We start from the raw sequence: 18,194 nt of genomic DNA, 5'->3' as shown, positions 1-18,194 counted from the left end.
TGTCTAAAGTCGTCACAACATTTGCCGTGGATTTTTTTGTTTGCATAATTTGCGCTTTACGTAACGGCTCATGTCTAAAGCCGCAACGATAACCTTCCACATGGCTATCTATTTCTTGCATGATTTCTTGGGAAACATTTTTCCTTATTTTTCATCGGTGTGAATTAGTTGCTAATTGAGAAATGTCTCCGTACTTTACCTTTGTACGGAGCACGTCATGCTATGACAGATACTATAGTTACCACAGTGTCTACAGAGGCCGGAGGCTGCCCCTCTGTTTCGAGGTGGCCGTCCTCTGTTGTCGTTATACGAACAAATTGCATAGGCAAATACTGGCAGGCTTATTCGAAGCTGATACCAGGAAGGAACTTGTAAGTTAATAATAATAGCCAAACTCTCGCTGTGTCAAGCATTGTCCGTTTCGAAAAAATAAAGCCTCCAACTAGATATTCTACATATAGTAAAATTATCATCCCAGTTGCGTAGATGTCTTCATTTGCTTTGGTTTATTATTATGGAAGCTAGATGGAGTGAACTGCCTGACGGTACGCAATACCTTGAGCTCACTAAAACGAAACTAAGGTTAGTAGGAAATCCTGAACACGATGTGCGCAATAAAGCTGAAAGTGTTGCAGTTGAATTATAATAGATTATATAATTGAAACTTATATATATATATATAGCAATGACGAACGGACTGCTTTTGGCGTCCCTTGACCACTGTCAAAGACCAAAGAAACATATCAGTTTGATTGATATGCTTCATTACATTACGCTTAAAATAATAAAATATAGATAAGTGATTTTCAAAAAACTTTCGATCTGAACATTTAACTTAATCAATAAATTGACTACGGGTATTTTAGTTGCGATACGGCCAGGAAACTTCAGTGCTAGAATTGCTTGAATCTGTTATGAACTTTATAATATTTATTCGCTCACATGCGTTACGTTGCACCTTTTATATACAGCGAATTAAAAAAATTATTATATATGCGGTAGTTTAACGTAAAAACAATTCTAAGCCTTCGTACAGTAACTATTTAGCAAGCACTTGACCCTCGTTATATCTATTGGGTTGATGAAGGATTATCAGCTTTCAAGTATTTCTCGCTCAACTTTACGTTACTTACTTGAACGCTGCGGAAATACAAATTTTGGAAAAATACTTCCTGCGAAGAAGTCTTGAACTTAGCCCGGTAAAAAAACTGTTGCATGTCCGACTACTCGTCGTGTTTACTAGATACTTTCGCTACGCCAGCTTCGAAACGACGATGTAAAAATGTGGGCATCACCGTTTTTTGCATCAAGAGGGACCTACCAAGTTGCTTCATGGACATCTATCTCGAAACATATCCTGTCACTGTAAAGTGGTTTTTTTTTAGGCTTATAGTATGCTTGGCAAAACTCCCTATCATCCATCAGGTTAGGAGATTACCAGAAGCTGATTCAATGCTTCAGTGTGTATGAAACGTGTGCATAACAGGAATGACGTCGTTTAATAACATACTTAAAGCCTCGATACGATGTTTTATATACAAGCACGAAAGAAAAGCCTACGTCACTCACTAATTGATTATAAGTGATCACTAACTTATAATCATTGATGACTGCTATACAAACGTAATGACCTTCAATACAACATACAATAAATATCAATCCGCAGCGCAAATAACACAAAAAGAAAAATGCCAAACAATAGGGCACGTATACTTTCCGTGTACATACGTGTGTGTGTATGTATATATATATATATATATATATATATATAATGATTACGTGCGCGCTAAAAAGTTTCCTGTAAGGAAGACTCCTATAATCATCACCTTTCTTCTAATGAAAGTATCGACAATGCTTATTCATAGAATGGGCAATTACTCTATGTGGTAAACATCTTGAGTCTGTAGGTAGGCATTTACCATCGCTGAAACGTAGCGTCAACAGTTGGAATCAATGCCAGATACATTAAACGTTAAGCAGCCGAGGTTAGTGAATAGAGACGACTACGCTTTATTTCACACATGCTAAAACCACGCTGGCGAAAATTGAAAAGTTACAGCTGGAGGCTCTCTGTTATCCAACACATACGTACCAAGCAGTTTTTCTTTCAAGATCTCGACAACTTCTCAATAGAAGGGTTGTTCAAGTGTCAATTTAAGGTCGGAACTGCTTTTCGAGAGTTCCCAGACTCATACCTTAGATTTCAACAGCAAAAGACCATAAGTAACGCCAGTGCATACTTTTACTGAAAGTAAAAGAACCACTATGCCTGTGAAAAAAAATACTATTTCATACAAAGCGGTAAAATGGAGTAAATTTTTTTTTCTAAATTTTAACTTTTTGATAAGTAAATTTATCTTGACCAAAAGTCCACGCTGAACGCCCCATGCCTGGAGAAACCTGTGTTTTAAGTAACAGAAAACTATATATCCTTATAACTCTTAGGCCACGTATGGTACAAATTCCACAATGTGCGTCCTCTCCTAACTCCCGTTCGTAGGACTGGCACGTTTCGCTACCATTATCGCATAGACTGAGTAGAGCTAGTGATTCTGTCGCCATAGGAAATATTTCGACAGGAACGTGTAGGACAGCACAACATACGCCGCCTATATGCTCGACCGAATACTTTCGACGACTGAAGTCCATCTTTGATTCAGGCTATAGAAGATCAGAGATAAATCTTGGTGAAGCAGTATAGACACACATAATTGAATCTGACTACACAGATCGCCAAAGCAACAATTTCGAAACGTTCTTTGCTCAAAGCATAAATATCGCTTTTGTACTGTACAGTTATCAATAGCGAGTAGCAGCTGATGTTTTATATATTTCACAACGGTTGACGTTTTGCTAGCCATTTAGTACTATTCAGACAGACACCGGTACAATATGGAAAGGCAACGAGCGGAGTGGATCTTGGCAAAAAGCGGACTAGAGCGTGCCCCGGAAAAGGCGGGAGCACTTGGCTTACAGGAAGGAAACGTGTGCGAAAAGACTATTAGCATGGTAGAGGGTGCTAGGTATCTGGATATATACCTAGACAAAGAGTTTTGTACGCCGCTTCATGTTAGAACGGTATGGCAAAAGCTAGTACGGCAACGAATGCTACAGCAAGGATTCTTCCCCATACATATGGACTAAGGAATCCGAGTCGCTAGTGCTCATCGGCTCGTTTGATTTGGATCGCCTACAGGCCTAGCGCAAGGCAAAACGAACGTACTGTGAGTTTTCCAAGCATCTTGAACAGCCAATATGTCTTGCTTGGAACATCCTCGTCGGCCACAAGCTTGAAGAAAATAACTGACTATGGAATAGCGGTTCTCAAAGCTTCAGGCACACTGAACGTAAGGCAACCGTGTAAAACGATTTTAAATAATGAACAAAATCTAAGTGATTCGTTGATTACTGCTGTAGGACAGGGAGACAGCTTTGTAACATGACGAGGTTACCAATTGGTAAGAAGTACGTAACCAGACGATTGTTGCCTACTCTGAAAGCTCTACGTTTTAGCTCACACATGTTATATATATTACTCATCGAAATACTGTCAAGCGTCGCTCAGCTTCTACCATAATGCTTACCAAAGATTCCTCAAAGGACTGCGGCAGGATAGCGTAGTTACCTCAAGTTCCCCTTAACTCCAGTTCTTTTCAATTAATTGCAAAGCGTTATAATATGTTGGGATAGCACGTCCTCATAAACGTTGTACGTGTGTAAATGGCTTAAGGCTAGTATAATCATCTATCTTTTCTGTTCAGGCGAGTCCAAATGAGCCTATTGTGTAGGGCTCGGACTTATGTTCATCGCCATGTGTCGACTGGTTAAACCGGTCGTGGTACCGGCTGAAATGTGTAATGGCTGATGTATCATTTTTAAACAGAAGCTGTTCAGTTTCTTCCTTTTTTATACATGCTTTTTATGCAGACAGACCCATATGGCGTTTGATATGACATTTTCTCGTGAATTCTGCTATAAACACGTGCTCGAAAAACGGGCAGCTGCAACCCGTCAGTTACTTCAAGTTAGGTGTCATGAATTAGATCCATGGCAAAGAGTGTCTGGAAAGATATTAAACAATCCAAACAATTAAGGATTACGGCAAAGAATAGATAGCAAGTGCGTCTCCCCTTTTCGTTTGATATAGAAGTTGCTGGATATTGTAAGTTGTCAGAATTCGACAAAGCAATAACCGTTGAACGTTCTCGACAGGAGCAAACTGAACGGCAAGCTGTTCATTGGCGGTTTGTCTTGATATCGACAAACATCAAGTATTAGCAGAACTTAACTTACCTTTTGAATCTGGCGCCAAACCCGAGGGAATGTCAGCTGAACTTCGAACGAAAATCCGACTGTTATTTGTATCGGCGTTACAATAATGTACTATAATTAATGTATGGCATTACGAGCAGCTTTAGGCCGTGTACTCTATATCGGTATAGAAGAGAAGGGAACAACATGTATTGCAATAAAACGTGAGATAAAGGCAAAACAACGAGTTTAGATATTTATGAAAATTAATAATACTGATAAATATGTAGCCCTATTTAGAAACTAGGGCTTGGGCTTGTGGGATACGTGGCTTTGGCATGACAAAGAAAGCTTCCTAGGGCGCACTCTGCTTCCGTTCACAAATGAAGGGTTTCCGCGCAAAATGGCAATTTTTGGTTAACGCTTTTCACTGATTTATATTTTCTATACTCTGCGAATACAATTCTCAGTGTAAATACTCCGAAAATGGAAGAAGCGAAGAACCACGTAGGGCCTTCGGCGAAAGAGGTGTTTTTCTTTGACTTGAAAAAGCTTTATTTTTTTTCCAAAAACATTTTAATTCGTTTGACACTTAAACAGCATATATCGAAAAATTCGCCGGCTAAACACTCCAAAAGTTAACTCGAAAACCGAATCGATCTGTTATTGATTTGTCACAAAAAAGACTCGACTCTCCCGATTTCAGCCAAATACTTAATCTTTTCTATACAAGAGCCCTTAACAGATGCGTGGGAATTCTTTTGACACAGTTTTAATAGTAGTACAATAATAGGTTTCAATAATAATAATAATATGGTGAGAATACATCGCTTTGAGAAAATGTTCATCCTTGTTAAGCTATTGCTTAACATAGTCGCAGGAATATCGGATATGCGGAAGTAAGTAGTCGCAACAAGTTTTCTAATGTACTCAATCCCAAGGTTAAATTTGCCGTGATGACGTACGTTTCGTCCCTAATACTTCCAAGAGGATTTCAATCACGTTAAACAGCAGCTCCTAATCTGAAACATCAAATTTCGTCAATGAACTGGAGAATTAAATGTATAAGACGTAGTTTAAGAACGCTCCATGGGTAGCAGATTTGTCTAATTTAATTTACAAGATGCTAGCTGTCCGCCTTCAAAAGAGGCCATACTTGAGTTGACGAAAAGCTGTTATGGTCGGTCGAATGGTTCATATTTATAGCATCTAAATCCAGTAAAAACAGACACAGAATAAAATAGTTTGCCCTTCAAAGTTGATAAGAAGACGTGGTATGTAACTGAAAGCGACCAGAAATCTACACCAGTAAATCGATATTTTGCGTTTATTATATTGGCTTATAGAAGAATATTAGTGGTTTTGTGAATTTCTAGACGTAAGCTATCATATTATGTCTAAGTTATACCTTAGCAGGATCTACCAGACTTGGGGCCCCTATGCCTGAGTGTCTTTCTAGTCACCAGACTTTGAACGAGCTCCATTACTGGGATACCTATCGGCTCAGCCACCACTGGTTTCACTAAATAATAGCAACATATATTTTTACATCTCTGGATGATACAAAACTAAGGTAAAATGTAAGGCACGGAAATAGGGTGTGGTAACGACGTTACGCCACTTAGTACTAGGAACCGATTGTCTAGTGGGATACCGTTAGGCTTACGTGCTGGACGGAAAATTCGGAACTTTAGGACAAGACGGAAATCGACACTTAACAGAAAACAGAATCATAAAATATAAAGTGAGCTTACGGCTGAAGAAGCTATTGTTTCAACTTCAAAAAACCTAACAAATTTGAAGCTTCGTTTTGCAGGCTTCTAGCTTGAGTGCGCATCTACCTTGACTCCTCATCCCTCTCTCAGCTGCAATGTGGGTGTGCCGTTTGAAGTTTGAAAACCTGTTGCACTAGCGCACTAGGGCATCGTTTAGAAATCCTTACACGCCCCATTGAAGTACTTTGTTTCCGTTGATTGTAATTGGCTATCTGTTACGGTTAAGTAACGAAATCGGTTAATACTTACTTACAAGACGTGCAAGGTAAAAGTTCAAATTTGTTCTTATAAGAAACTCGGATGTCCTGCGCGGCGTCGGTTGACTGGCCGTAGCATTTAACAGAACATAATTAAGTTCTAATTGGTTTGTTGAGGCGAAGTGTTTCTATATTAGAGCCTATACACATATGAATGTATTGAAATATTATATTAGCTACGAGCTAGCCTTACCAGTATAAAACGACAACTATACATAACTGGCAAGGACTTTCTAACCAATGATATTTAATAGAATAGTAGAATTTCTTAGGCGTGTGCATTTACGTCTACGGTATGAATTTGGCCTCTATCGTTTTTTGCGAACACTGAGTATATTCCAACCATACCGTTAATTACCAGCACATCGATACTTATGACCCTGAACAACACGAACGACAAAGCGACTCAAACGCATCTATCGTATTTATTATAAAGGCATATTATTGAAAGTACTCTACGAATGATCAAGCATACGCTAAGGTTGTTATTTCAGATTAATAGTGTTATCGAATTCTGTTGTCTCGTGTGTGTTTCCGCTACCCGCAATCACTGCGACTACTTCGATTTGTAGCTTTTCTTTAAAATAACATTTTTATATATTAACATATGGGCTTATGTTAGTATGCTGTACGATGGGACCATCCCAGCATGAAATACTGAGTTGCAACGGTAATCGTATTGGTTCACTGAAAGAAACCCTGTCTTAGAATTATTGTCTTAGAATAAAATCCTACTGATATAAATGTAAACACGTTGAGGCTTTGAATGAAGTAAATGCAGCGGCAGAATAGCACGGCGCAAACTAACAGCTAACATTAAATATGTCTAAATGTATTTGTTTGCTTTTCTAAATAATTTTAGCTAAATAATGGCAATCGTGAAGGCGCATGCGAGAAAAGGCAATAAGGAATCAGAGAATGGAAGAAATGAATTTGAACAACAGACATCTGTAACAGTGCCGAGGTTTGACGACGAGGTACTTCTTCGTCGTTCATTTTAGCTATCAGGACATCGATTCAACTGATCCTTTTATATGCTGAAACTAGTTTCTAAAGTAAACGTCGTAACATAGATCCGGAACGATCTGATAACTGCATTAAGTCACCCTACGGGAACAATCGATTAGTTAAATACATGCAGACACATCCGTAACGAATTTCGAAGCATGGATATAATATTTGTCGGACTGACCATCCGCTAAACCCGTTAACAACCTCACGCTAATCAATAACTTGTCCCTTCAATGGGTTTCCAGCATCGTTTGGGATCGTCGGGGTTATTTCTTTATTTATGTATACAAGTGGCTGAAGTAGTCCAACGAACTGTCGACCCATCTTTCACAAAGCTTGTTAAAAAGCTGCGTCAAGCATCATCTCTAAGCTCTCATTTTTCATCATTTTTTCTTTCAAAATTGCAATATTGTTTCCTCGTTCGCGCTTCTCTGATCTGGTTTCCCATGAGACCTATGACTACGACACCCACTTCTGCGGTGGAAAAGTACCCAACTTGTAGTCGTCATCAATGCTGCAAAGGCGTTTGTTACTATATCGCGCGATGCATTTTTAAAGAATAATTTTTTTTTCTACTATATTTCTAATTTTTTACTACTTTCTCTGATCGATTCAGACGTTACTTTACCAAGCGCTTCTTAACTAGACGTATCGATACTGCGATCTTGAATAGCCCTCTAGTAATACCTAGGGTCAGTTACTCAAAATTCAGTTCTAAGCCCATTTTTATCTATTCTTTATTCGAGTGTACTGTTTTTTTACTTTCAGGCTCGTCAAAACAGATTTCCGACCTACCTCCCATAGTACAAACTTGCCAGTCATAAGCAGCCACGAGACACTTCGCTTTCTGTCAACAATTTAAAAATGGAATATTCTTTCATCGAAGCTTCTTAGTGCTCCATTAACGTACTGAGCAACTTGATTAAGTTTAATGGAACAGTCGTTTAATCAAACTTATCCTCAAGGTGTTTTGGATTGACATTTAAACAAACGACTTTAGGCCGAGCACGTATCCATAGTGCTTACTTACATAGTTAGAAATATATTTCTTTAAACTACGTCCAAAGTGATACAACCGCATTTATATGCTATTTAGTCTTCGGCCACGGATTTCCCTCCAACACGTGCTTCTATATCTTTACAGATCCCTTTTTCTTTAACCGATAACTAGTTACGCGATTGTGGCTTGGGCGTATAACATCAACGAGCCAGCGTGATGCCGTTCGGACTATCAACGTCAATTTTTTTTTCCTATCAGCATCAACATTGTTATTGTTTTACGCTCTGAATATGTACTCTGATGTACAGAGTGATCTGTCACGAAGCGAACTGCATCTCATCTACAGAGCCTTCGAAATCCTCTCAGGAATAGAACCATAGGCCTCTTCTACCTCAAAACGCAGTGGCTTCTCTGAGGTATCAACGCAAATCTATTAAGAACTCCTTGCCCTTCATGCAGTATTTTATCATCAACGTTGTCTTTTTATTCTTATATACTCGTTAAATTAGATGAGATTATCACAGGACTCTTAGTTGATGCCAGTCTCCTTAAACGGGTGCGATCGTAAGACTTGTATATATAGCTACGAATTTTAAGTTGGACTGAAAGTCAGGCTTTTGGAAGTGACAATTCGGCCGAGTCTCACTTAGGAAGTTTACCAGTAGAACGCATGTATCGTTTATTAGTAACGGAGTATGTTAAGCAAGGCAGTTAGTAAGTTCTGGTCCAAGCAGTTTTTTTTTTTTTTAAATAGTTATATAATCGCAGCTCAAATAATAACAATTTTAACAAACGAATTTATAAAGCCCAAATTCATACGGCTCTTTTTAAAAAAGTAAGGTTAGAGCCGTACGCTTCTAAATTAAACGGCCTTCTATTATTGTATACTAGTCATTGTATGTTTACATAAGTTTGTAAAGACTATTCTGGTGCATATCATACGATTCCATGATCATTGGTTTTAATTTGTTTAAATACAAATGTTTTATCTAGAAGATAATTATAGTTTATTTTGCGCGTGTATGCGTCGAGAGACAGCTTACATTGCACTCAGCACACGTCGAAGAAGAAAATCTTCATGGTGCTACTCACACGAATGCCTTCAGCTTCGTTTATATGTGCTGAATTATGGAGCCATTTGATTCTGAAGTTGTGACCTGCCACGCGACCTTCAAGTCGAAGTGAAGCTCTAACGGAAACCCTTACATCAGACAGAGGGTCTTGAATTATAGGGCCGTCCATACTCGCAAATGAGGAAATCATTTCCACTACTTTTCTGCCGAAACGCCGTACGAAAACGCAATGACAACACAGTGTATGAACATCGTTTTAAAAAGAATATGTCATCTATAAATCTGTCATCTTGTTGTATCACGTCTGACATTAAGCCATCTTTAAGCCAAGAGAAACACTCCGACAAAATGAATATTTTCCCAGTTCGCCTATTGTCTATTATACAATCATGATTTATTATACTCCTGCCCTGCTTCCGCGCATCAGCAGAATGGTCGTCATAAAAAAAAACAAGTAAGAGACCCCGGGTGCCAAATTTGAATCCCATAGGTTTAAAGCTACTTTGTATAACGCTATTTGACTATAAGTATTCTTAGTCCTGCTTGAACCATTGGGCCTGTGATCGACAGGATGTACATTGGTGTACATCTGGATCGAAACACCAGGACTGTTTCAGTAAACCGCATATACTCATCACTTGCTGAGAGGAAATCAGCTAAGAATCATTGAATGATGGCTATTCATTGCAAAAAGATTATACTTTTATCGGTTTGTTTGTTTACACGACCGTAGCGTAGAAAGACGTTGAAGACGTAACGAGAGTGGACATGATTAAACGATCGTGAACCGTACCATGGAGCAAATGTGCACCTCATTTAAGACACCGACAAAAAATACAAACAATTTACATGAATCTTTTTTTTTGGAAATTCATGCTTGTCGGACATTTATGACAAACACAATTATTTTGTTACTTACCTTGGAACTCATAAATCAGCACTGTAAACTTAAAAATTACTCTGGTCGGTTCCGACCGTAATGCAAGTCATGAACGCTAACCAAGCTGCAGACCGCAGGAAAGATTCTTTCAAAGAAACTGCGAGTGAGGCGCCCTGACTTTTAACCTTTCCGGCAACAGTGACTTCCCATGTCTTTTAGAAGCTGAGTCTTCTCGCGGCAGCGAGCTCTTGTAATATATTATTCGTCAGCAAAAGCTTGTTCTATTGCAGTGCTTAACGACCGTCTTCCATAACAGCGTGGCTTCGATATTTTCCGTGTATATCTACGAGGCACTGTTTAGGATTCTCACCCATCGAGCACGGGAACTTTCCTCAGCAATGTAGTACGTGCAACAGCTAAGGGCTATACGAAAACGATCGAGCCAGGATCCTATGTTTCGAAAAGGCTATATCCATTACTCAGAGACTCGACAAAGCTATGTTTTAATTTAAGGCATAGTAGCAAGTAACGTTTCAACTTTAGCTCACGTTCACAGATACAGTAAAATGATATATCATTACTAGTTTATCCTAAGATGCTGAGCCAGAAGAACTTTGACTGGTTGAAATTGTGCAAAAATTATTTTTAGAAATTACGTAAATGATTCGCTGTTTATAATAATTAGAGTTCGATAGCGTGGTCATAATTAGAGCTATGTTTCTCATGTTGAAGCTATGAAGTTATTGTTTGGTAGCAATAGCTACTTTTTGTATAAGGTTTCATGAATGTGTCTTACCAAGTTATACTTAGCCATAAATACACATACAGTAAGCACGCACGTACCATGCCGTGCACAGAATCGCTTGCAGCCGCGTGTAAGCGTCAGATACAAAATTGAATACCTTTTCCGGTCATTGTCCGAAGTAGAATGTTGCGTCCTACCTAGGTATAGCGTTCACTATCTATTAGCTTTTACGAGTTAAACTCTCACTCTGTTCTTCCAAAGTCTGTTCTCCATAAAGGTGTACATTCCTTGCGTTGCAGAAATCTATGCCCTTTGTATAGGTTTACATGTTTAGGAGAAGAATAGCACTCAGATAATTGAGCTATGAATGTCACATAGCTTGTGCATTAGGATTAGAGCCGGCGATACTATTCGTAGCTTCGTTCCATTATAGAGATGCCCGTTACACTTAAATCTGTTTTTGTCTTTGACCATACCTGTAACCGTCCCTTAACTTCCGTAACTTACTTATTCTATTGCCATACCTATAATTCCATGCTAGATAATCACCGGGATAATGTAATCAACTTGATAGATTTTTGGCGACTCCTGAAGGTCAGCTTGCCAAATTTTGTTGCTATACCCTTGATATGATTCACACAAGATCTTGTGGTCATTTTTTGCCTCCAAAATTCCCTCAGACTTCTGCTTGTTTGCTGACCGGCTGTTGGTCGAGTTTGCTGCACAGCTAATACATATAATAATATATTGAAAAAATGTCATTTGTTATGTCGATAAAAGTACTAACATCAACGTGACAAGCAATATATATATATATAATAACGTGCCGCCTATCGTAATTTCTTCTGCGAATGGTTCATTACTGTTTGATGTAACCGTTGGCAGCTGACGCACTCTTATTCTTGCGGCAGCATAGAAGAGATTCGTACTGTCACTGTCAACTACGAAGCAGTGCTTTCTGAGTGGAATGGGCCCCCTGTGCGTGTCTCTCTGCGGTAAGCCACCTGCTAGCTTACCCATACGCAGCCGTTTGAACACACACAAAATGGCTATCACTGACTACTTTGGATGCAGGAGCCTCATTACGCCTGATTAACTGCAGGCGGCAGAGGTCCCAGAGGACGATAGTCGGATACCGTGAAGTCGCTGGCGCGAAGGACCCCAGGAGACCCCCAGGCGCTCGAGCGAATCCAAGTGGAAATGTCGCAGCCCTCGAATAGGCCAGGACATGACGGTCGGCTAGATAAGCCAGCCATCAAGATTTTATACCTTGCAGTATTGGCTAGTGACCAACCCATATTGCGAGTTTTTTTGAGATTGCCTGGCTCTAGGCCTATCGCCGACTAACTTAAGCTGTCTCCGACCGCTCCTGCCTTGTCGTCAGGGGTGCGCTCCTGCGGTAGTTATCGTTAAGAGCAATTGGTCAGGCTTCAGTTCTCACTGTTCTATGCGCCCCTTAAGCTCGCATCTAATGCCGTAGGCTATCTACGACACGTCATTCACGCACTAGCAGCAGCAATAGCAAGCAAGAGCGACAGAAGTTAACGAAGGGAGAAAAGTCAAACTAAAGTTACTGATATAGTAGAACTTTCCTAACCGGTAGAATATCATGAGAAAATGATTTTGCAAGTGTATCTCATATCCATGATACTCCCTATCTAACGTTCTCTGAATTACTGTAGTCAGCTGATTGTAGAGTTATATATCGGAGAGTATTTATACATGCTGATATGCGTTCGACATATTCTACGGTGCTGGTGGTATGTGCAATCGGATTGAGGCAATTTTGGCAACTTCAGGAGAATGAACTTCGTATCTTCCCCTCTCTAATGGAACGAGTACGTTTCATCGTTTCAATGCTGCGATGCGTGAAACAGCTTCTTATACGAAAGTAGATGTTCCATAATACCTGGATCATTTTTGCCACCGCAGTCATACATATGGCCCTCACATGCAATTTTACTGATAACCGAACGAAAATTAAACGACACTGAAATGCTCCATTCAACCAACACTGCCGAAACACATTGCCCCGGTAATATCTGTTGTCGTCAGTGTTTGAAATAAGCCGTTGTCAAGGGCTGAATAACGGGCCCAGTAAACCTAAATACTCGCAGCTTTTACAGGAATTCGACTACATCGAATATAGTACTGGCTGTGACCTAGATTGGCCGAGCGTCTAAGAGATAAATTATCGCTGTATCATCAATAAACACCTCACTACTTGTCTTCATTTCAGGTAACGGCAGCGAGCACAGGGAACATTTGCGGTTATACGAATATAGCAGTTCAGCGCTCCTAAAGGGCACCGAGGCTGAAAAAAGAGCGAATCTTGCGGAAAATAACAATCGCTGATTTATCATTACCACTGTATGACCTATGAGCGACGGTTGTGAGGAAAAAAATAGTGGCTCGCGTCTGAAAAACTAAACAAAGCAAATGATGATAACGTTATTCTAATAATCGTTTGAATGCGCTCAACTGCAGTAAACTTCCTGATGTAAAAGTAGATTAACCCGCTACAAGTCAAGGCCAACACCTATTTCCAAAGATATCCGTTGCTAGAAAAGCAAAAGCGATGAGGAGATGCGTATTCATTCGAATCGGAAATTCCATTAGAAAAATATGCCGTGAGTCTTTGCTTTAAAAAACTTTAAGAAGGAACTCATAAAAAATCGACTCTCGTGGAAAAATCCGCTGTCGAAAAATTAAGAACTACGACAGAAGCCGACCTATGTCAAGGAGGTTTGGTATTAACACGCAGGTTTGGTGTACGTAAGAGCACCATGGTCGCATACATTAAGCGAGCTGGACAAACAGATGCCGCGGAGAATAAAAACCTCACTTCACTATGCTCTAATGTTATAGCAGTAACATATTCTACTTCACCAATTGCGACCCGTTAAAGTGTACTATAGATAATGATGAACGACTTCAGCTTTAAGCAGCCATGATTAATGAACCGGGTGAAGTCTCTTTTGTTACGCGACAGGGTTCGATCTCACACCGCTATAGTTAGTTTCTGTCACCGGCCATGCTTACCCGCCCAGATAACCATTTTTTCAGAAAGATTTTTTAAACTTTCACATGATGTCGTAAATAAATTTCTTCGAGAAGTTCCATAGACCCCAAACAACCGGAACAGGTGAGTCCTTATACGTCTTTGATTTTCTTTCGTACACCACAGTAACATATCACTTACCTTACATATGACACAACTAATTCTGACAACAGAAAAACTGACACATTCGTCAAAACATTTTCTAACTGGATTCAGATCCGGGCTGACCTGTTTATCATACCTGACATCAATGATGCCACATAGAAGTCAAGAGTTATGATTCAGATCGCTCGAAAAAGCCAGACGGGCTCGGCATAAAATCAAATCGTCGTCTGCGTTAGCGGGCCGAAAGGCGATGGCAGCAACAGAAGTAGAATTTCCTGTAACACCAGTTCGAGCATTTGACATCGTCGTAATTACAAACGAAGAGCTTATTCAGTGGAAAACTCGACAAGTACATATAGTTTATTTGTTTTATCATTACAAATGTACTTAGCACTTAACCAATCAATAAATTTCTCGATTCAGATCAAATCTATCAACACACGTAACTCTTGCAGATGAATTTTTCTTTATTATGTCCGTAGGTTTAGTACCACAAGAAAGCTCACATAGAAAAAAAAACGCTTGCCAAATAGAAAAGTTTTCAAAAACGTTAACACTGTTGAGTTACCAATACAAAGACTTCGTCCGAATAGCTTTAACTCAATATGATTAAACTGTATTATTCCTTCTATAAATGTCCGTAAATTTGAAAATGAATTTTGAAAAAATGAAAATGAAATTTGAAATTTGAAAACCGTAAAGCTGAGAAAATCTAGATTTGTCCAGTTAGTTGATCCTTAGAATCAAAGAGTAACGTATGAGCTTGTCAAAATGTGTAACTGAGTAACTCCTCTATATTTCGACTTTTACGTTCGGTTTTTCCGTTAAATATCTCATCAGACAAACGACTTGCTAGTTCCCTGTCTGACGAAACGAAGTCTGTTGATTTATCTATGCCAGGGTCCGAGCCTTGACCACAACGTGTCCGCAAGATTAATACATTACCCACAAGGCTATCACGGGTACCCCTAGAACAATTCCTATGGAGGCCATGTCACCACAGTCGTTACAAGCCGTGCGGAGTTTTTAAGATTGCAAAATGTCGCAAAGCGGATCAGAAGTCGCTAGTTTTATATATAGCGTGTTTTATTAGAAGGCTCTTAGAAGTGCTTTGCGGCGCCTGCAACAAGAATACAACAGAATGCCACCGCATCTAGCAAGTAATCCCCAGGTTCGCCCACCCAGTTGCAAACGACGTAGTCCCTTAGGGCAGCGAATGCTTTATTGTGCATATCGTACGTTCATAGAAGTTAAAAAGCTTGAATTTTTCAGCCCGAATGCCCCGACTTCCTTCCACTGTGTGTTTGGTTGATTTAAACTGTACATATGTAAATAAAGTGCTTCGCTTGATGATAAATATGATTAAAAAAAAAAAAAAAATGTAATGATAAATATGAGAAAAACCACGTGACCTCTTCGTGATCTGATCTGGCACAATCTATACATGCATTAATTTAAGTAATTTTATCAAAAATTAACACAATATAGATAACATTGGTAAAAATGTGTCTCGATATGTTTTGGTAGAATTCGGAATGTCAGACATCTCTAGTACCCCCACATAGCGGATAGCAGTTTACTATATTCATTGTATAATAATAAAATGTAATAATAAATTTATAAGAATACTTGTGCTTAAAATTGATAGCTTTGTTTTTTCTTATTTTCTTTTAGTTGAAGCCAGTACGAAAGATTCATTTTGGTAGCGGCGTATAGCAATCTCATTAGAAGAAATTGATTCAATAAGAAACTGTGTTTTTTTCCCGTTTTCTGATTGAAACAGTAATACAAGTTATATATGTATTATATATATATATATATATATATATATATATGTTACTTACTAGCCAACGAATTAAAAATGGAAATTTAACTTAGTGCATAGTACCTAATTTTTCCCTAGATTTCATTTTGTCTGAGAGAACAAGCTTCCACCACGGTCTTGTTGTATCTATATACGTAGCACTCTGGGCTTACTCACGATGGTAAGCATTATCTATAATGTAATAGATATTGCACATGGAAAAGAATTAGATGTCGTCTTTATTTAATTCACTTTAACCTATATCGAAAGCTGTACGTTGAAGATTAGGAAAACAACAAAAGTGACAATGGATAAAGCTGTGCTAACAATAGAATCCTACTTTCAAGGATTTTCTTTTGAATCGGAAACTATCGAGCTGATAACGGATCAATGACGCCTATGTATTTGGTCATTTAGAACAACAACAGTCTCTCCATTTCTTTGAATAGTAAGTGTATTTCGGTGTATGTTGACAAAAGTAGAAACTACAGCAAAAACGAAGTGCCTCTAATTTTTAATTCGCCTTTCCTCGTACTCTGTGATAAGAGGCGGTCAGTCGCCTTTACGACAGGAGAAGTGGAGAATTTCCATTGAAACGTGCCGCTCGTTATCGTGATAGGAATTACGCCTGTCATTGTAGTTTACCCGCGAACGTGACGTCTTTCGTCGTTCCTGGAGTTGACTATACGGTAAGCTCGAACGCCGTCGCTGTTACCTCCACCGACTCAGCGTCTCGTAGCCTGGTAATTAACTGGATTGTGACTGTGCACGTCGGAACTAGCGTGAACGGTCCTTTTGGTGAACACGCTCTGGCCAACGGTACGTGATCATTTTGCCCGTATCTGTGCGAAAATGACCGTGAATAAAATTGATTGACATAGAAAATTATAGCTTTAAGGCCATACCAAGAGCTGAGGGCTGTGCAGGAAATGGCAGCAGAAGAATGTGTTAAATAAAAAACCAAGAAGCCTAAAATAGGCGCCAATAAAGTACTGAATAAATACGTTTATAGAATAGCTAATCAAGCTTTCTGCTACCCTTGTTGAAAAAAGGTCGTATGCATTCCTTCCATACGTACCTTATATGAACGTAACACTCAATCATCTACCAACCACGTTTGACCTTGAATTCAATCTGTCAGGCTGTGGAATAAGCTTAGGCTGATTATAATTATTTGCTACTCTCTAAAATGTTCACATGCTATTGCTGTTAGACATTGTTGGGAAGAGTTTCCATCGTTTACTGAAATGTTCGTCATATCTTGAAATGTTTTAATTTTATTCAGATCGTAAATATATGAAGGTAAGATTTATCGATAGTCAAAGTAGAAAATTTAAATACTACCAGCTGAAGTCTGACGATTCATAGATACCGAAAGCATTTACGTGTTTTTGTCGATGTTAGATCTCTTTTGTCAAGTGACTTTATGCAGCTATCGTTTGATTTTTGAAAAGGCCACTATTCTTCAATTGTCTATTTTGTTAACGCCTATGAGGTCGTCCTGACACACTAAATGCATTTAATAACTTCCTATGAAGCTTTTAAAGATCGGCGGCCCTAAGGATGCCAAAGTAGACTGCAGTAGCCTCCAGCTTGCCGGTATCAATGGAGAGTTCGAATGTTTGTTGGTATTATCCCAGGGCAATATAATGAATCCTAGAGCCTATAATGAATCAAATTTAGCGACCCATCATGAATGAACCTTTGTTTAGTTCCACTGTTATATTAGTGCCCACTAAATCTCTAGAAACTCTGAAACTTGTTACGCAATTATGCTTGTAGCCGCGTACGGTTAAGTTCATCGAGAACAAAAGCGGTACCATTGCATGTGATCTCTGAGAACACTGCTTTTTGGAATATTTGCGTTGGCGAAACTGATCTCATTATTTCGGTTAGCATGGGGTAGCTGAAAGGACGAGTCCTAATCTCTGTTATGATGGCTTATCTGTTATAATCGAGAAGGGCCTTTAATCTAGCATCCAAGCCCTGCAGGACCGATTTAGCAGTGCTTATTCTGTCATATGAAGTAATTATTGTGATGTTCCCATTTAACTTCTTGAAATTGCGGATTACACTATTAATTTTATTCCAACAATATGATATTAGCCATAATTCTAAGTGATCCTAGCAAATATATTTTCAATGATTTCAGTCAGTTATGGCTTTAAATTTGATGAAAAATAAAATATCTGCACATAAGGCACACTGTACGGCTGGCTGGCTGGCTAGGTA

At 39.0% G+C, this 18,194-nt stretch overlaps 2 long non-coding RNA genes across 2 annotated transcripts in view; one reads left to right on the top strand and one right to left on the bottom strand.

Annotated features, from left to right (window-relative positions):
- Positions 1-16,178: 16,178 nt before the first annotated feature.
- LOC111262877 (uncharacterized) overlaps positions 16,179-18,194 on the bottom strand; it is a 9,467-nt gene continuing 7,451 nt past the window's right edge. Inside the window, exon 2 of the long non-coding RNA XR_002681905.2 lies at positions 16,179-16,804. This is a non-coding gene — a long non-coding RNA (uncharacterized LOC111262877). The remainder of the gene's footprint in view (positions 16,805-18,194) is intronic.
- The window catches only part of LOC111262876 (uncharacterized), a 4,948-nt gene continuing 3,417 nt past the window's right edge, over positions 16,664-18,194 (top strand). Inside the window, exon 1 of the long non-coding RNA XR_002681904.2 lies at positions 16,664-16,781. This is a non-coding gene — a long non-coding RNA (uncharacterized LOC111262876). The remainder of the gene's footprint in view (positions 16,782-18,194) is intronic.

This window comes from Varroa jacobsoni, unplaced genomic scaffold, assembly GCF_002532875.2.
Source record: "Varroa jacobsoni isolate VJ856 unplaced genomic scaffold, vjacob_1.0 scaffold_711, whole genome shotgun sequence".
In the NCBI taxonomy this organism is placed as follows: Eukaryota; Metazoa; Arthropoda; class Arachnida; order Mesostigmata; family Varroidae; genus Varroa; species Varroa jacobsoni.
Note: the sequence above shows the minus strand (reverse complement) of the source record. Positions and strands in the feature narration are given on the sequence as shown.